The following is a 20,672-nucleotide window of genomic DNA, read 5'->3' as shown; positions in this document are numbered from 1 at the left end:
GAGTCTGCATGTTCCCCCGTGTCTGCGTGGGTTTCCTCCAGAGCTCCGGTTTCCTCCCACAAGTCCCGAAAGACGTGCTTGTTAGGTAATTTGGACATTCTGAATTATCCCTCTGAAATGAAATGAAATGAAATAAAAATCGCTTATTGTCAGAAGTAGGCTTCAAATGAAGTTATTGTGAAAAGCCATATTCCGGCACCTGTTTAGGGAGGCTGGTACGGGAATTGAACTGCTGCTGGCCTGCCTTGGTCTGCTTTAAAAGCCAGCTATTTAGTCCTGTGCTAAACCAGCCTCTGTGTACCCGAACAGGCGCCCGTATGTGGCGACTAGGGGATTTTCACAGTAACTTCATTGCAGTGCCTATTTGCCTACTTGTGACAATAATAAAGATTATTATTACCCCCGGCTCTCGTTCCCTAACAGGAATGGTAGGTCTGTCCCACCCAGCCTATCTTTATCCGCAGTCGGCCCTTCTCTCTCAGGTGCATCTCTTGGGGGAAGACTATGTCGGCTTTCAAACTTTTCAGGTGGATGAAGACTCTGGATCTTTTCACTGGGTAGTTAAGTCCCCTGACATTCCAGATCACTATCCTGATGGGTTTTTTTTTGTCCCCTCACTCCTGCAGGATCAATCATACTTATCTGGCGGACATGCCCCTGCACTCCAGGGTTTCCCTCTGTTAGGGTGCCGGCCAAAATGGCCACGGTCATCGTTCTCCTGAGGTCGGGTCCCTGCGCTCCAGAGTTTCCCTTTGTCCAGGGGCCTCCCAACATGGCCACCAGCTGTTTGTACGTCATGTGGCTGAACCTCTGCACTCCGAGATTTTCCTTTGTTCAGGGACCCTCAAAGTGGTTGCTTGCGGTGCCATCTTGTTCCAAGTCACCACGTCTGGCCTATTGCAGCCAGCCTAATGCCCTTGCTCTTTTTGTTCCTATGTTCCGCTCATTGTATTTTCTCTGCCCCTCATAGAATTTACAGTGCAGAAGGAGGCCATTCGGCCCATCGAGTCTGCGCTGGCTCTTGGAAAGAGCACCCTATCCAAGGTTAACAGCTCCACCCTATCCCCATAACCCAGTAACCCCACCCAACACTAAGGGCAATTTTGGACACTAAGGGCAATTTATCATGGCCAATCCACCTAACCTGCACATCTTTGGACTGTGGGAGGAAACCGGAGCACCCGGGAGGAAACCCACGCACGCACGGGGAGGATGTGCAGACTCCGCACAGACAGTGACCCAAGCCGGAATCGAACCTGGGACCCTGGAGCTGTGAAGCAATTGTGCTATTCACAATGCTACCGTGCTGCCCCTGTATAATCTTCCTCCCTATAATCATCTTCCTCCCCTCCTACTTGTAGCTGTCCGCACCCCCCCCCCCCCCCCCCCGCCTCTCCCTTTCCCTCTGTTTCTTCCCCTAGTCGTCCCACTGTTGCTGACGTCAACACCCCACTCCCCGCCAGGCACTCTCTCACTTGCGGGAGATGCACCGCGGCCTCTCTATTCCGGCACGCTTCCCGGTGCTAGCTTCCCTGCTAGTGTGGTGACCTTCCTCCCAGGGTTAGTTGTGTGTCCTCCCGTCGCCCGTTCAGTGCTCCCTACCTGCTGTTCCCCTCACTCTTTCCTGCACTCTGCTGTCCTTGATCTTTCCTTCTTCTCTTTGATTCCTCATCCCCACAACGAGGCAGTGCAGACTCGCGCAAAGCGTTCATCATGTTGGTTCACAGTTAGCGAATAAACAAATAAAGTCTCTTCAGATAATCTCTTCATCACTGTCCCTTGCTCCTGTTTCTTGAGACCATTCTCCAGGACAAACTTCAGGGGCCGTGAAAAAGTGCTCCCTGCCTTGGAATGTGACCCAGAGTTTGGCTGGGTAGAGCATCCCAAACTTTAAGCCGCTTTTGTACAGGGCAACCTTCGCCCTGTTGAACTCTGCCCGGCGCTTGGCCAGGTCAGCCCTAATATCCTGGTAAATTCTGATCAGGTGACCTTCCCGGTTACAGTTCTTTGTCTGCCCCACCCAGCGCAGGATTCTTTCCCGGTATTGATACCGGTGCATCTTAGCGATTATCGCCCTCGGCTATTCCCCAGCGCTGAACTTTGGGTAAAGCGACCAGTGGGTTTTATTTCTGGTGGGTTCGGGAAGCTATCCCTACCCACCAGATTGCCCAGCATTTGGGCCACATAGTCCGTGGGGTTCCTACCTTCGATCCCCTCCGGTAGGCCCAGAATCCGCAGGTTTTGGCGCCTCGATTTTCCCTTTCAGACTCCCGTATGTCACGACCAGTCTTGCTACTTCTTTTTCTAGGGTGACGATCTAGTCGCCCTGGTCTGTTGTGGCCTTCTCCAGCTCTTTGATGATGTTTTCCACCAGCCTCTCCGCCTTGTCTAGGGCCACATGCATGGTCGCCAGAGCATCCGCGACCGCACCCCTGACCGCAGCCTGGATGTCGGTTTTCGTCTATTCCCTGTGTTCTCTCAGTTCCCTTGAGAGAAACATCCTCCACCTATTCCATGGAGTGGAGGGCTCATTGTGTGGCAGGTCGGTCCTTCCTGTTCTGGTGAGGCCCGGGTTTCGCTGCCTCGTCCGTCAGCCGGCTCAGCCATTTGTTTCTCCTGACTTTTTACACTCCTAGTTTCCACATGGCCTCTGGAGTGGCTGTTTTTCGGCATTTCCCCCCCTTCTTGTTGCTGATGGCTGAGGTGTGGGCATGTTTTATCTTTCGTATTAACGGGCTATTTTGGGTGAAAGAGCCTATTTTCGGGATCGCGGGAGGAGAGCCACCTGATGTGTGACTTCACAGCACATCCCCGTCACTGGGAGCCACCTAAATCAATCATGAGCCTGAAAGACAAAAAGGATCCTTGTGCCCAAAGACATGCACTTAATGCCATATTTATAATATGGTGACCTGGCTATATGCTGAATGAAACAAAAACTTGCATTCATATACCACTTATATATTTATACATTTGCATTTATATACCACTCATTTGTATATTTTCAGGACTTCAGGATGTCCCAAAACACTATGCAGCCAATGAAGAATTTTTGAAATATCATCAATGTTATAGTGTGGAAAAGGTGGCAGCCAATTTGCACACAGCAAGCTCCCATAGACAACAAAAATGATAATGACGACATTATGTGCGTTTTGAAAAGTGGGAAATAAATATTAGTCATGTCATCAGGTAGAACATGCCACACCTATTTGAATCATGACATGGAGGATCCTGAGATGACAGACTGGGCCCTTAGTTTAACATTTCATCTTAACTACTGGTGAAGCAAGCCTGCATGGCAAGACACAACCTAGTGAATATCAACGTTTCACAAACATACCAGGGCAGGGATTATAAACTTGCAGCACCAAGAAAATGGATGCAGAGCAGACCGATTTTCCAAAGTTTTGTATTTAGGACTGACATTTTTTCTTCACCACACCATGAAATACCTGAGAACTAATATAAGTGTGGCAGTAGTTATAGATATCAGAAAAATTGTTAGATTCAAAATGTCTAAACAATTTTCAAGTGATGTTTTTATTTTCTCATTTTTCTTAGTCCCTTTTCCTTTACTTCTATCCTTATTTTTTAGTCTATGTTTCCAGCTTCTGTTTTGATTCTGCCTCAATCATTTACAGTCCATTCTCGGGAAGGGACAGCCCAGTGTAAAATTCAGCAGTAAAGTTTGATCAGCCAAGACTTCAGGAATCTATGAACTGGACAAGCGATTGGTTGCCCAGTCAGGGTGATTTGACAAGGCCAAGGAACCGTGTTGTAGGCATGTGGTGTAGTTAAAAGCCTGCAGCACTGTACAACGTGAGGGTTTTCACTGAATCACTGCAGTATGCTGAATAATCCAGTTAGTCTCATCAGTGATTTCCTCAGAATTTTATCTATAAACCAACGACAGTAATCCGAGCTAATGACTCTGATTATCATTAAATTGAATATCTCTTATCTATTGCTCTTTAGCTTCAGCAGTAGAACATACACACTCGGTTACGGTTCCCAAGTCCATTACATGTTTAATACAGTAGAGAAAAGGTGCCTTCCAATCATTTCAACTCCTCCACAGTGTCATTCAAAAAAAAGTCAACAGACTTGCAAAAACAGTATTCAGCTAAGATTTATAAAACATAAAACTACACTGATTGATATCCGAAAGGTACTGAACAGCTGCCATGCTTTCAATTAAAATTTCCCACTGTCGACTGGGAACCACAATGGCAGAACAGTTCAGCGTTAGGTGCTGGAAACCATTTTGGCCTTTGATTCAAGGGCAGCCCACCACAGGTAGGTATCCAGAATATTTTATCATCTATTTTTATATGCTATATCAAACAACATTTACCACCATAAGGTAGTCTACAAAACATTGAAATATTTAACATCTTTGGTCGAAGAATAAAAGAAATAGGAGAAGGCCATTTGGCCCTTCGAATCTACCTCACCATTCAAAACAGTGACAGATTTACTACCTCAATCCCAACTTCCCACACTTATCTCAATATCCTTATTCCACTTAGTATTCAAAAATCGAACTATCTCCGCCTTGAATATACTCAAGAACTGAACATGCGCAACCTTCTGGGGTAGAGGATACCAAGATTCACAATAATTTGATTTAAGGAATTTCTCATCTCAGCCCTAAATGATCAAACACTTGTTTTGACTCTTGCACCCCATGCTCTCTGCTCCCCAACTAGCAGAAAAATTCTTCCAGCACACACCCTTTAAGAATTTAAATGTTTCAACAATACCGCCTCTCACTCTTCTAAGTTCCAGGAAATAAAGAGTCAATCTACTTAATCTCCTTGTAGGACAATCCCCTCATCCCAGGAATAAGACTAGTCAACCTTGGTCGCACTCCTTCCAAGGATATTATATCCTTCCTTAGGTAGGAGACCAAAATGCTACAGTACTCCAGATGTAGTCTCACCAAAGCTCTACACATTAGTAGTATGGCCTCTTCACTCTTTCACCCTAATGTCTTTATAATAAATAAAGGCTAACATACCATTTTCTTTCCCAATTGCTTGCTGGACCTGCATAGATTGTAAATATCTGAGGTCCAAGCGCTGATCCTTGTAGTGCCCCACTAGTTACAGCCTGCTAACCCAAAACTTATAAATTTTTGCAAACCTAGAAACCAATCCTCAATCCATACTAATATATATGCACAATCCCAGAAGCCATTGTTAATATCGAACATTAGTGGGTTAGGAATAGGAATACTCTGACCAAAGTCAATAAGAAACTAGTATTGAAGCAGTCCCTTAACATTGAAAGAAGCATCTAGGTGCAAAGAAAAATGGACACAGTCAAAAGAGGAAAGATTGGATTGAAACATATATAATTCTGATAGGCTTTAACGGGGTAGATACTGTTTTCCCTGGCAGCTGGAGAATCCAGAACTAGGGGCCATATTCTCAGAATAAGGGATCAAGAAATTAGAACTGAGTTGAAGATAATTATTTTTACTCAGAGGGTTGTGAATCTTTGGAATTCTCTAGCCCAAGGAGTTGGGGATGTTCCACCATTGAGTACATCCAAGGCCGAGTCTGATAGATTTTTGGGCGTTAAGGGAATCAAGGGGTATGGATAAGGCAACAACATGAAGTTGATGTAGATGTTGAGTCATTTTGTTATTGAATAACTGAAAAGGCTCAATGGACCCTATGGCCTACTCTTGGTCCTATTTTATATGCGCTTACTAGATGAGGTGATCAAGAGATTACGTTTTATAGGTCTTCAAAAAAACATAAGAAATGGGAATAGGCCGTTGGGCCCCTCGAGCCTGCTCCACCATCCTAAAGGATTGCGGCCTTAACTCCACTTCGCCACCTGTCCCACATAACCCTTGACTCTATTTGTTCAAAAATCTGCTCTTCAAAAAAACAAGTAGCTTCATGATCATCATTACTCTTTATTCCAGATTTATTAATTGATTGAATTTAAATTTAAGTTCATGTTCAGATGGACATTACAAAATGGAGAGGCAAAAGGGGTTAAGAGTAAATTTCAAAGTGTGGGGCTTAAGTGACTGAAAGCATGATTGCTGATGGCATGGGAGGAGCAGCACACAAGTACCCCCAAGTCAAAAGAAGCTAGAATTCACTGAAGCTGCAGGAACTCACTCCCCCCACCCCCCACCCCCCACCTCACCCCCAAAAAATACAAAACTACCCTAACAGGTCTTGAAATTACATTGGTCATAATTAAAAAGGCAGAGCATCTATTAGTCTAGCAAGTGTAGACTCTTTGTTAAGACACCCACACCTGCTTTATATAAAAGCAGGTCTACACACTAATACAAAGTGTAGTAAAGACTATTAAAGGTTTCTTGCTTTCCACCATTACTAAAGATACTATTCAATAGGGCATGTCACTATCATACCCTATTAAACTGATCCTTTGGAAAGGTAATTGCTGGTTCAGTGTCAGTGCAGCTAGAATGCTTTTTGTTAAGAGGGATAAGACAGACAATTTCTGATTTCAGCAGACAGCAGCCACAGAAGGTGCTAATCTTTGCTCCTTATCACATAAATATGTAGTTCAGCAGAGGACTGTATATATAAATTTAGCTTGGCTATTACAACTATACCGAAAAGAAATGTGGGGAGCCTCAGAACCTGTATTTTGGTTGAACTGTTTTTCTGATCAAGGCTATAGAACAGTAGCTATGCAGCTTTGTAACCAACACGTAATAATATTAGACTCTGGCTGCATTTTAAGAAGGGGGTTGTACATCCTGAGGACATGGCCACCAGAGTGGGGCAGTGCGGGCTTTGGATGGGGAGAGATGAGGGATCCAAGAAGGGGTGGAAAGTTGGTTTTGAAGATCATTCCTGGGAGGCACTAAGCAGGGAGGAGGAAGTACTGTCTTACTGGGGGCATCCCCAAGAGGTAAACTGCTTCCTTCCCACCTTTTCGCCAAGTTTGCCCACTCTGATTCACCTTCCATTGGCCAGCATATTATGGCACCCCACCCTCCTTTTCATGTCTTGCTGGGGTGTCCAGTTTTCCTGGGCAGCATCACAGACTGGATGTTGGGCATGCAGGCCTTGGGCTATGGGTGTCTCCTCCCAGCGGTTTGTTGAGTTTCTCATTGTTGCGGATGGTGAGCTGCAGGTAGCAGGGGACGATGCAGGTCTTCTTGTTGACCCAGATCGTGCTGCAGCCAGCTTGAGGATCTTGACAGTCAGCCACCTGGCAGCTGCCAGATAGACAGGGGCTCTGGCCCTGATACTCAACATAGTGCCCCTTGCACAGCAGCTGGTGGATATGGTCGACAGGGAACTGGAGACTGATTCTGGAGGAGTGGGTCTTGACCTTGGCGTGGCCTTTGCCTATGGTTTTACTACCATTGATTGGTGCATTCCCCATGGCTACGCCTCTACCAATCAGAATCCACTTGCCAACCAATCAGCACTCTCTTTCTATTCAGTATAATGTTGTTGTTTCCCCTGACATTGGTATTCTTGCGATGTCCTGGTGAGTGCAAGACAAAAAGCTTCGACAAAATGTCTTTTTTCAGCAATACTCAAGTTCTGTACTCCCAAAGTATTATTTACTTCAATTATCCTAATATCGAGTGTAAAAGAAAGAGAGAAGAGGATTCTTCAAATCTGTACAAAACAACTTCCTTGATCGGTGTTTGCAGCCCGACAAAGCAAGCAGATCTGGTCCAGGAGACGAAGTGCAGCAACTGGAGCATGTTTCATTCGAACAGCATTTGTGTGACAGTGATCACAACATCATCAGCTTTAGAAAAATGGATGAAAAAGGCAAGGTACGATAGGGGAGGGACTGGCGCTTGGAGACAGACTGGGGGTGGATGACGGTGGGTGCCCAAGGGTGGGCCTGAGGAGACGCGGGACGCGGGCTGGAGGCTGGCCTAAGGGTTATGGTTGATTGGCAGGGGGGAGGGCTTGGTGCCCCCCGACCAGGCTGATTACATGGGAGGGCTGATCACAACTTGAGAGGGCTGAATGGGCTGATCATATGGAACGTGAGAGGACTGAACTAGGCTGAGGAAGGGTTGGGTTGGGCAGGTATTCCATTCGGGGCTGGACTCTAAAACTAGGGGGGTCGCGATCTTGATCAATAAGCGGCTGTCATTTGAGGTAGGGAGAATTGTGGAGGACTCGGGGGGGTTAGGTACGTTATGGTGAGTGGGAAACTGGAGGGGATGTCGGTGGTATCAGTGAATATTTATGCACCAAACTGGGACGACGCAGAGTTTATGAGGCGGGTGTTGGGGAGGATCCCGGACTTGGACTCACATAGGCTGATCATGGGGGAAGGACTTTGATACGGTTATAGATACGAGGTTGGATCAGTCGAGTTCTAGTACAGGGAGGGTGCCAGCCGCGGTGAAGGAACTAAAGGGGTTTATGGAACAGATGGGAGGGGTGGATCCATGGAGGTTTGGACGACAAAGAGTGAAGGAGTTTTCTTTTTTCTCCCATGAACACAAGGTGTACCCCGGATTGATTTTTTCATTTTGAACAGGGCTTTGCTGGCGGGGGTGGTGGATGCCGAGTATTTGGCGATTGTTGTGTCGGACCATGCCCCACACTGGGTGGATTTACGGGTGAGCAAGGAGGGAGGTCAGTGCCCGCACTGGAGATTGGATGTAGGACTGTTAGCGGATGAGGAAGTGTGCGGGCAGGTGAGGGAGGCCGTCCAGAATTATTTGGAGATAAATGACACACAGGAAGTTTCGGCAGCAACGGTATGGGAGGCACTGAAGGCAGTAGTTAGGGGGGAGCTGATTTCGGTACAAGCTCATAGAGAGAAGGTGGAGCAATAGGGCAGAGATGGATAGGCTGGTTAAGGAGATCCTCCAGGTGGATAGAAGGTACTCGGAAGCCCTGGAGGCGGAATTGTTGAAGGAGCGGCAGAAGCTGCAGATGGAGTTTGGTCTGATATCCACAGGGAAGGCGGTGAGGAAGGCGAGAAGGCGGTATGTGAGTATGGGGAAAAGGCTAATAGGATGTTCGCACACCAGCTCAGGAATAGGAAGAGTGAAGGATAGAGGAGGGAATATGATTTTGGACCCAGCGGGGTGAACGGGGTGTTCAAGGAATTTTAGAGTCGGCTGTATGAGTCGGAGTGGAGGGGATGAGATAATTCTTGGAGGATTTGGAGTTTCCGAAGGTAGAGCAAGGGTTGGTGGAGCGGCTGGGAGCCCCAATCGGGATTGTGGAAGTAGTAGAGGGAGTGGAGGTCATGGGTAAGGCTCCGGGACCGGACGGATACCCAGTGGAATTCTACAAGACGTTTTCTGGGGTGCTGGGTCTGCTGCTGGTGAGGGCATTTAATGAGGCTAGGGAGTGGGGTGTTCTTCCCCCAACAATCTCACTGGCTTCGATCTCATTGATCCTGAAGCGGGAGAAGGACCCAGAACAATGCGGATCATACAGACCAATCTCCCGACTAAATGTTTGTTTTTTTAAATATCTTTTTCTCCTCCTTTTTCACATTTTCTCCCAAATTTGCACCCACCAACAATAAACAATAAACAGGGTGGTGAGGTTGCTCTCCATCCCAACAGGATCCGCCTTCGGGCGATCAACGAGGCGAAGGCTACAACATCTGCCTCTGCAGCCGTTTCCAACCCCAGCTGGTCCGACACCCCGAATATGGCCTCCTGAGAGCCCGGGTCTAGTTTTACTTTAGAGATCACCCTAAAAACCTCCTTCCAGTAATCCTCCAGCTTTGGACAGGAGCAAAACATATGAACGTGATTTGCGGGGTTCCCCCCGCAACGTTCACACATATCTTCTACCCCCTCAGAGAGCCGGCTCATCCTCGCCCTTGTGAGATGTGCTCTATATACCACGTTCAACTGTGTCAGCCCCAACCTCGCACACGAGGTGGAAGCGTTCACTCTCAGGAGCACCTCACACCAGAACCCCTACTCCATACCCTCTCTCAACTCTTTCTCCCACTTTGCTTTGATCCCTTCCAGTGGCGCCTTCTCCTCTTCCAAAATAGCCCTGTAAACCGCCGACATCGCCCCCTTTCTCAAGTCCCCCTGTCATCAGCACCTCCTCCAGCAATGTGGAGGTTGGCTCCAAAGGGAAGCTCTGTATCTCCTTCCAGGCAAAATCTCAAACCTGCATGTATCGAAACATTTCCCCCTGCTCCAGCACATACTTCGCTCCCAGCTCCTTCAATCCTGCAAACCAACCCCCAAGAAACAAATCTTTTAGTGCCGTAATCCCCTTCCCCTCCCATTTCCGAAAATTTCCGTCCCACTTCCCTGGCTCAAATCTGTGGTTCCCCCGAATCGGTATTTACCCTACTAAATGTTGATGCCAAATTGCTGGCCTCGAGAATAGAGGATTGTGATCCGGGGGTGATTTGGGAGGACCTGACGGGATTCGTCAAAGGTAGGCAGTGAACGGCCAATGTTAGAAGGCTCTTGAATGTCATGATGCCCTCCGAGGGGAGGGAGGTGGAGGTGGTGGTCGCTATAGACCCGGAGTCGGCCTTCGACTGGTGTAGTGGAATGTTTGTGGGAGGTCCTGGGGCGGTTTGGGTTTGGGCAGGGTTTTGCAGACTGGGCCTGGTTGCTGTACCAGGCACATGTCACAAGTGTGCGGATGAACCGGGTGAGCTCGGAATATTTCAGACTGAGCCGGGGGACGAGGCAGGGATGTCCACTCTCCCCACTGTTGTTTGCCTTGGCTATAGAGCCATTGACGAAGGCGCTGAGAGCATCAAAGACTGGAAGGGGCTAGTTCGTGGGGGGGCACAGGGTCTCGTTATACGGATGACCTACCCCTGTATATTTCTGAACTGCGAGGGGGGGTGGGAGTGATTGTGTGGATCTTAGGGGAATTTGGCCGGTTCTCAGGGTATAAATTGAATATGGGAAAAAGTGAGGGTTTTGTGATCCAGGCGAGGGTGCAGGAGAGGAGGCTGGGGGTGTTGCCGTTTATAAAGTGGTGGGAGGGAGTTTTCAATACTTGGGAATTCAGGTGGTACGGGGATGGGAGCAGTTGCATAACTTAAATCTGGTCTGGTTAGTTGAGTAAATGAAGGAGGACTTTTGGAGGTGGGACATGCTCCAGCTGTCACTGGCGGGGAGGGTGGGACATGCTCCCGCTGTCACTGGCGGGGAGGGGACAGACCGTAAAGATGACGGTTCTCCCGAGATTCTTGTTTGTTTTCCAGTGTCTCCCTATTTTTATATCAAAGGCCATTTTTAAGCGGGTTAATGCGGTGATCTCTGGGTTTGTGTGGGCGTGTAAAACCCCGTGCGTAAGGAAAGTGCTACTGGACTGCAAATATAGCCATGATCAGGAAGTGGGAAGTGGGGGAGGGGTCAGTATGGGAGCGGGTAGAGGCGGCATCATGTAGGGGCACAAGTTTAGAAGCACTGGTAATGGCACCTCTGCTGTTCTCGCCGGCTCGGTATTCTACAAGCCCGGTGGTGGTGGCGGCTCTGAGAGTTTCGGGGCAGTGGCGGAAGCATATGGGAGTGGAGGGAGCGTTGGTGTGGGCTCCAATTTGTGGCAATCACTGGTTTGTCCCGGGGAGGTTGGATGGGGGTTTCGGAGGTGGCAGAGAGAAGGTATTGAGGCGGGGGGGGGGTCTGTTTATAGATGGGAGCTTTCCTTGTTTGGAGGATTTGGAGGAGGGGTTTGAATTGCCGGATGGGAATGGGTTTTGCCATCTGCAGGTGAGGGACTTTCCGCTTCTAACGCCACAGGGGATACAGGATAAGGTAGTTTCTAAAACGGGGGTGGGGGAGGGGAAGGTCTCGGAAATTGATAAAGAACTTGTGGAGTGGGAGGGAACCCAGGTAGGGGAGGTGAAGCGCAAGTGGGAATATGAGCTGGGTAAGGAGCTAGAGGCATGTCTGTGGGACGATGCTCTGAGCAGAGTCAACACGTCCTCACCATGTGCCAGGCTCAGCCTGATACAATTCAAGGTGGTTCACCGGGCACACATGGCCGTGGCCCAGATGAGCAAGTTTATGGGGTAGAGGACAGGTGTGTGAGGTGTGCAGGAGGGCCTGCAAATCATATCCACATGTTTTGGGCATGTCCGAAGCTTAGGGGATTTTGGCAAGGATTTGCCGATGTCATGTCCACAGTGCTAAAACCGAGGGTGGCGTCGAGTCCAGAGGTGGTGATCTTTAGAATGTCGGAAGACCCGGGAGTCCAGGGGGCGAGAGGAGACGCTGACGTTTTGGCCTTTGCCTCTTTGGTAGGCCGGAGATGGATCTTATTAGCGTGGAGGGACTTGGAGCCCCTGAAATCGGGGGTATGGGTTAGCGACATGGCCGGGTTTCTCAGGCTTGAGAAAATTAAGTTCGCTCTGAGAGGATCAATGTTAGGGTTCGTCCGGAGGTGGCAACCATTCGGCGATTTTCTCAGAGAAAATTAAAATGTCAGCAGAGGCAGAAATCTAGAGGGGGGTTTAGGCTATTGTTTCATTGTTGGGGGTGCGAAGAATGTGATAGGGATGGAAATGTTTTATGTACCATGTTTATGTTGCTGTTATCGTTATTATTATAAAAACTACAAATACACTAATAAAATGTTTTTTAAAACAAAGTATAAAAATTCCTAACCGGAGACCACAGTGATCTGAAAAGGGATTTTACCCAGGTAGAATCAAAATTGGTAGATGAAACAGTCACTGAAACATGGGAGACCTTCAAAGAAGAGATGGTTTAGGTACAATGTGGATGCATTCCTATGCGGTGGAAAGAAGGGGCGTCTAAAAACAAGAGCTCTCTGGATGATTAAAGATATAAAGGGGAAAATGTTACAGAGAAAAGGGGACTTACAACATAATACATTAGAGAGTTAAGCGGAATAGAAAAAGTACAGAGGAAATCGAAAAGAGAAATAAGAGGAGCAAAAGAGCAAGTACAAGATGAGACTAGTCAGCAACATAAAATGGCACTCAAAAGTATTTTATAAACACAAATTACGAAAGAATAGTTTAAGAAATTTCGACCTAAAAATTAGTGGAGTCTTAAAGCATGGCTGAGGTACAAAATGAGTACTTTGCATCTGTTGACAAAGAGGCTGGTAATGTAACAGTAAAGGAAGTTGCCATTGTCGTGTTATGCTGCTTCGGATAACACAGGCTGCTACTTGATGCAGTCTTAACTAAAGGGTGCTCCAGACTTTGAAATGAGTTCAACGTGTTTATTGAACTATTAACACAGTTCTCAAATGAGTTTGACTCTCTGCTAATCTAACTGCAGTAACTCGGTCTAACTGTACCAGCTTGCTCTAAGCCACATGCTGGGGTGTGATGCTGCTGATCAACCCTGTCTAACTCTCTAGATGTCTGTCTGTGGAAAGAGGCAGGATGTGAGTGCCTCATCCCTTTTATAGTGTTTATGTCATGCCCCCTTGTGGTGATGCCACCTCTGAGTGTCCTGACTGCTCATCGGTTGTGTCCTATTCTGAGTGTTCATTGGTTACATGTTTGCATATCATGACATCTCCCCTTTTTTTTTAAGATGTATGTCCATGTGAAGGTGCCTGTCTAATGTGACTGACTGTGGAATACAGAACAGAACAAACAAAACAAATGCTCATAAGTCCAGTCTCTGAGGCTTGCGTCTGATCCTCGTCGACCGTTGGAGATGTGGTGGAGGGGATGATGGTGTCTTGACAGGCGAGTGGGAGGCACGACTGGTGGCCTCGTGGTTCGAGGTGTCTGAAGGTGGCAATTAGGCATGTGGAAATGGAGGGGAAAGTGGTTGTGGGCAAGCAACTTTTCGTAGTGCCCTTCGATTCCTTTGCACAATGGAGCCATCAGCCATACGTATGACATAGGACCTGGACGCAGCCTGTCGAACAACGACAGCCAGAGCAGACCACCCACCATCCGGTATCTTGATCCTGACAGTGTCTGCCGGGGATAGCACGTCCAGATCGGTGGCATGTGCGTCATAGACCTGCTTCTGGCTGTCGCAAAGCTGCTGCACCTTCTACAGCACCGGGAGGTGATCAAGGTTGGGCAGATGCATGGCTGGAAGCGTCGTCCGCAGGTCCCTATTCATCAGCAGTTGGGCTGGCGACATGCCAGTGGACAAGGGAGTCGCCCGGTACGCAAGTAGTGCAAGGTATATGTCGGAAGCGGAGTCCGAGGCCTTGCGGATGAGCTGCTTAACGAGGTGCACCCCTTTTTCGACTTTGCCATTGGACTGCGGATAGTGCGGACTGGAGGTGACATGCCTGAAATTGTAGCTCTTGGCAAACGTGGACCATTCTCGACTGTGGAAGCACGGGCCATTGTCGCTCATGACGGTGTTCGGGATGCAATGCCGTGAGAATGTCTCTTTACACGCTTTGATGACTTTCCGTGAGGTGAGGCCTGGCAGCTTCAGCACCTCAGGATAGTTCGAAAAGTAATCGATGATTAAGATATAGTCGCGACCATTCGCGTGGAATAGGTCAATGCCAACCTTGGACCACGGAGAGGTCTCTAGATCATGTGGTTGGACCGTCTCCTTGCTCTGCGCTGGTTGGAACCTCTGACAGGTTTTGCAGTTCAGGACCATGTCCGTGATCTCCTGGTTGATGCCGGGCCAGTAGACAGCTTTCCGGGCCCTGCGTCTGCACTTTTCTACGCCCAGTTGTCCCTCGTGAATCTGCCGCCACACCATGTTCTGGAGACGTAGCGGGATGACTATCCTGTCCAGCTTGAGCAGGATGCCGTCGATCAGCGTCAGGTCGTCCTTGATGCTGTAGAATTGAGGGCATTGCCCTTTCTGCCAGCCATTGCTGAGGTTGTGGATGACTCGCTGCAACAGGGGGTCTTTGGCCGTCTCTTCTCGGATGAGAACAATCTTCTCATCTGTTGCCGGGAGAGTGCTTGCACACAGTTGTACCTGCAACTCAATGTGCTGGATGATCTCCAGTGGTTCTCTGGGTGAGTTGACGGAGCGGGACAGTGCATCGGTGATGATGAGCTCTTTGCCAGGCATGTACACCAGATTGAAATCGTACCTCCGGAGTTTGAGCAGAATTCTCTGCAAACGAGGCGTCATGTCGTTCAGGTCCTTTTGGATGATGTGGACCAGAGATCCGTCTCAACAGCAAATGTTGGCAAGCCGTAGACATAATCATGAAATTTAAGGATGCCGGTGAGAAGACCTAAACACTTCTTCCCAATCTGCGCATATCTGGTCTCAGGGGTGTCATTGCCCGTGACGCGTATGCTACTGGTACCCAGGATGACGTGTTGTCTCTTTGAAGCAACACTGCCCCAATGCCATCCTGACTCGCATCTGTGGATATCTTGGTCTCTCGGTCTGGGTCAAAGAATGCAAGGACGGGTGTCCTTAGATCCTTGGGGTCAATGCAGTTGCGTAGGTCCCCCGAAAGCATCTTTACGCACACCATCGAGCTCACCCAGTCGGTTGGTTCAGTGACCTTGGAGATGATGCCTTTTTGTTGTATACTCGTGAGCTCTGCCTTCAGGCTCTCTCAGTGGAGCAGAGACACGTCGTGGTGCATGGACCACTGGCTTGGCATCAGGCCGCAGTAGAATCTTGTATTCGTACGGCAGCGTGCCCATCCCGCTAAATACATCTGGGTACTTGGTTAGGATGTCGTCGATGCTGGCCTGAAGATCCGAATGGGACGGCGTCATGGTGTAGACCCTTTGAATGAGGTTCAGTTACTTGCAGGCGTGCGCACCTAGCAGGGACACCTTGTCTGGTTAAACAATCTCGAAGCGTAAGCCTGTCGGCTGGACACCTGCAGATGGCAGGACCCCAGTGCCTTGATTGCGTTTCCATTGTAGTCCAGGATTTTGCAGGCAGCTGGAAGGATTGTGGGAGGCGTCTTGATTCTCTTGAAGTCCACCTGCGAAATCAGGTTGGCGGGGGCACCTGTGTCCAGTTTGAACTGGATGGGGCAGTGGTTGACCTTCATCACTGCATGCCATTCGTCCTCGGAATCCACGGCCAGGATTGATTGGACTCGTGATGTATCAGGCGTGGCGTGTTCGCCCACTCGGTAAGTGTTGTCCAGGTATTCATCATCTGGATCCGTTGCACTGCCTGGATCAGAGTCATGCATTCGATGTTGCACACTTCTGATGCGCCGCTGTCGGAATTGGGAGCGCTGGCTCCTGACTGATGGCTGCATAGTGGTTTGGTTTCCCACAGTTTAAACAGCGTTTGCCTCTTGCAGGGCAGTTTTTTTTAAAATGGGCGGTGCCGCAGTTTGCACACGTCATGTCATCGGCACCATGACACTCAGTGCGTCATTGCGCATGCACAGTGCGGTTCTCGGACGTCTGCACCTGCGCAGTGCAGGTTTCGGCCGTTTCACGTTCCCGATCGCATTGCGCATGCGTCGGGCCCCGGGAAGAGCACGCAAAATGGCCGCTTTCGTCAATGTGGGGGCGTTGCATCCGGGAAATGGCCAAACACTCTCCACCTCGTGGGAGGCTTGTTTTTCACTTTCTGCCATTTTGTACTGCGAATAGCAATTTTTAGAGTGCACATGCACAGTACACGTTTCAATCGTGACTGGCAGGGTCATGTGCTTGATTTTCAACAATTGCTCTCGTAGAGGATCAGAGTGGACTCCAAAAACGATTTGATCTCTGATCATGGAGTCAGTGATATCACTGAAGTTTCAGGATTGCGGCAGCAGTCTAAGGTTAGTTAGATTGGAGGTGAAGGATTCGTCTTTACCTTGCATCCTCTGCTTGAAGATGTAGCGCTCAAAGATTTAGTTGGTGTCCACCTCGCAGTGGCTGTCGAATTTGTCCAGGATGGTTTGGTACTTTGTTTTGTCCTGCCCTTCGGAAAAGTGAAAGGAGTTGAAGATCTCTATCGCATGGTCACCCGCAGTGGTGAGTAGAAGAGCTATCTTCCGCGCATCGGTCGCGCCATTGAGGTCGGATGCTTCCATGTATAGTTGAAATTTCTGCTTGAATGATCGCAGTTGGCACTAAGATTGCCAGTGGTCCTGAGCTGATCAGGAGCCTGAATCTTGTCCATTGTGCCTGTGTGCAGTAGCTGGTTGTCACGGATCTTGCTGAGTTGAACTAAATAGATTGAACAGTCACTCCTGGTATCATGTTGTGTTATGCTGCTTCGGATAACACAGGCTGCTACTTGATGCAGTTATAACTAAAGGATGCTCCAGACTCTGAAATGAGTTCAACGTGTTTATTGAACTATTAACACAGTTCTCAAATGAGTTCGACTCTCTGCTAATCTAACTGTAGTAACTCAGTCTAACTGTACCAGCTTGCTTTAAGCTACGTGCTGGGGTGTGATGCCGCTGATCAACCCTGTCTAACTCTTTAAATGTCTGTCTATGGAAAGAGGAAGGGCGTGAGTGCCTCATCCCTTTTATAGTGTTTATGTCATGCCCCCTTGTGGTGATGCCACCTCTGAGTGTCCTGACTGTCCATTTGTTGTGTCCTACTCTGAGTGTTTATTGGTTGCATGGTTGCATATCATGACAGCCATATCAATATTAAATAGAGGTACTAAAAGCAAAGTCACCTGGACCAAATGGGAAGCATCCTAGATTGAGGGAAGCAAGGGGTAAAGTTTGGAGAGGTTTTGACCAATTTCCCACACCCTGAATATGGGGGGTGGTGCCAGAGGAGTGTAAACGTTTCATCTGGGTTAAAAGGGGATAGGGATAAAGCTGGCAATTACAGACCAGTCAGTTTAATGCTCCCAATGGGAAAATTTTGAGATACAATAATCCAGGACAAAAATAACTGGCGCTTGGGAAAAGTATTTGCTAATTAAAGTGAGCATAAATTTATTAACGGAAATCAATGTTTGATTAGGCTAACTTGATTTAGTTTTTTGATGAAATAATGGACAGGATTGATGACTGTGTAGCAGTTGATGTTGTGTACATGGACTTTCAAAATATGCTTGACAAAGTACCACAAAGCAGATTTGTCAGCAAAATTGAAGTCCATGCAAGTTTCAGTAGCAACGTGGATAAAAAAACTGTTTGAAGGCTAGAAAGCAGAGAGTTCCTCAGACAAAGGGCACGATTCAACAGAAATATTTCTAAGTTCATTAGTGGCGGGTTTTTCAGGGAGTTTCCCATCGGCTCTTCCGGCGGGTTCCCCACTGCTATTCAATGACATTTCGTCATTTTTTGGGGCCCTGGGGTGTTTCTCACCGATTTAGCACACACTTCAAATTTTCTTTTAGTGCTGGGAAGCTGAACTCAGAGATCGGGCCGCCATTTTGAAAGGGCGGCCCGATCCCTAAGTGAGCTACACGCCCCACCCATGGGAAACATCACCCTCCACATACATGTGCACTACCCCACACCCCCCAAGTGAGGATATCTCGCTACGGGGTCGTCGAGGGTTCCTCCTCTTCAGGCTCCCCCAAGCCCCCTTAAAGAACCCTCTCATTTGCAGGACCCCCACCCGTCACCCCCAACCTCCCAGAGGCCCCTAATTACCTGCCTTGCATTTCCCCACCCTTCAAACCGCCCTCCATCCTCCTCTCATGGACATCGACCCCCTCTCCCTCTGGCACTCAGACACCCTTGCACTGCCACCCTGGCACCGCTCCTGCTGGCTTCGCAGTGCCATCCTGGCACCTTGGCAGTGCCAGGGTGGCAGTGCCAAAGTGCCCAAGTTCCAAGGGGGGGCTAGATTGCCACTCTGCACTTACCCTGACCCCAATGGCCTGGGAGACTCCCCGGGTGCCGTTCCACCTGGTTCCCGTTTGTGTGGACCAGCACTGATCGGCGACGGGTGCAGCCTCCCCGGGAGTCCGGAGTATTGACGGAGGCCGGTGGGTCCCGGGCACGGAGGTGGTAAGTAGGTTTACGACCCACTTCCACGAGCGCCGTTTAGTCCTGCCACTTTTGGGTGGAGTTCCGAATCCAATATCTAATGGGACTTCAGAGAATCTCGCCAGACATGGAGGCTGGTGGAAAGTCCGCTGGAGGCCTCTCCTGAGATTCTGCAGCCACGCTGTGCTCTCGCTTGAGCGCAACGTGGCAAAAGAATCACGCCCAAAGTATACACTTTGTATTGTTCGGCGACTTCTGCTCCTTTCGACATGTATTAATGACCTGGATTTTGGCACATAGGGCATAATTTAAAAATTTGTAGATGACATGAAATTCAGAATGAGGAGATAGTCAACTCCATCTTCTCCCATTATCACCACAGTATCCAAAAATCTATGGGTGCAATTCTCCCAAAACATTTCTAAATTCATTTGCGGCAGGTTTTTCAAGGAGTTTCCCGCCGGCTCGGCCGGCGAGTTCCCCACCGCTATTCAATGACAATTAGTGCGGGAGGTTTTCAAGTATTGTAGCGAGCGGGAAATGCCACGTGTTTCCTGGCGCTCGCTCCAGTGAAACCGGCAATGCAATTCAACGGTAATAGGTCTACTTAACGAGTCCTCACAGGTTTCCCACTGCAAAAAATGCCTCGCCAGCCGAGTCGCCGGAACGCGCTAGCTAGCCCCCTACTAACAAGGTCGAGCAGTGCTTAAACTGCACTTGCTCGGCCAACCCCAGATAGCTCGCAATAATGGCGCAGAGGAGACCGGCCCTAAGATTCGGGGATGCTGACCTGGGGAGGCTCCTGGGCGTGATGGAGACCAGGAGGGATGTCCTGTTCCCCCGGGGGTCCCGGAGGGTGAGCCATAAGGCAACCAGTGCTGCCTAGGATGAGGTGGCGGCAGCCGTTAGTTCCAACTGTATGACCAAGAGGACTGGCCAGCAGTTCAGGAAGAAGGTCAACGACCTACAGCGGGCAGCACGAGTGAGTAGACACCAACCCCCCCCCCCCAAAGGGAGCATCTTCTCCCCAACTCTCCAAGTGACCCCAAGTCCTCCCTCCCCCTCAACCCCACCTTCACACCCCCTGTCCCACCACTGAGCCACACGTGTGACTAATGATGCCCTCTCTGTGTCTCCTCAAGAAAAACTCTCCCCACAATCGGCAGGAGAGGACCCAGACTGGCTGAAGGGTGCCGGACTTGAGAATCCTCATCTCCTTTGAGGGGAATGCCCTGGGGGTGAACAGTGTGGCCGAGGACAGGGCGGTCACCAGCACGGAGACTGGCGGACGCACAGAGGTGAGGAATCACCGGTATCCACATGGAGGACCTGTCAAACGTGAGTAGTGATTGCCTTACTGACTGACCCATCCCTCCCACTGAGCACATGTCCATTCTCCTGCAGGTCCTCCAACCGACGGCACTGGCCCATCCCGGGTGGTCCCCTCTCCTGACCTCGGAGGAAAGCTCAGAGGATGCCACCTCGGCACAGCTGTCATCTCCACCCCTTATTCAAAACAAATTGCGTGAATAGCCATGTGTTTCTCGGCACTGCGAGTACCGGGAAACATGAGGCTAAACATGCTTGTTCAAGAACTTTGTTCCCTTTTGGGAAAATCGCGGCCTTAGAAATTTTTTTAAGCACTGGGGAGTTAAACTCAGAGATCGGGCACCCTTTCAAAATTGTGGCCCAGTAAGTCCTAAATGGGCTTACTGAGACTACGACTCTATGACAATGCAGCACGGTAGCATAGTGGTTAGCACTATGGCTTCACGGCACCAGGGTCCAGGTTCGATTCCCGCTTGGGTCACTGTCTGTGCGGAGTCTGCACGTTCTCCCCGTGTGTGCGTGGGTTTCCTCCGGGTGCTCCGGTTTACC

At 49.1% G+C, this 20,672-nt stretch overlaps 1 protein-coding gene across 5 annotated transcripts in view; it reads right to left on the bottom strand.

Moving 5' to 3' along the window:
- Positions 1–20,672, bottom strand: part of cabin1 (calcineurin binding protein 1) — an 807,975-nt gene that overhangs the window by 518,303 nt on the left and 269,000 nt on the right. The window lies entirely within an intron of this gene.

Source organism: Scyliorhinus torazame, chromosome 1 (assembly GCF_047496885.1).
Source record: "Scyliorhinus torazame isolate Kashiwa2021f chromosome 1, sScyTor2.1, whole genome shotgun sequence".
NCBI lineage: Eukaryota > Metazoa > Chordata > Chondrichthyes > Carcharhiniformes > Scyliorhinidae > Scyliorhinus > Scyliorhinus torazame.
The sequence above is the reverse complement of the archived record's forward strand: the minus strand, read 5'-3'. Positions and strand labels throughout refer to the sequence as shown.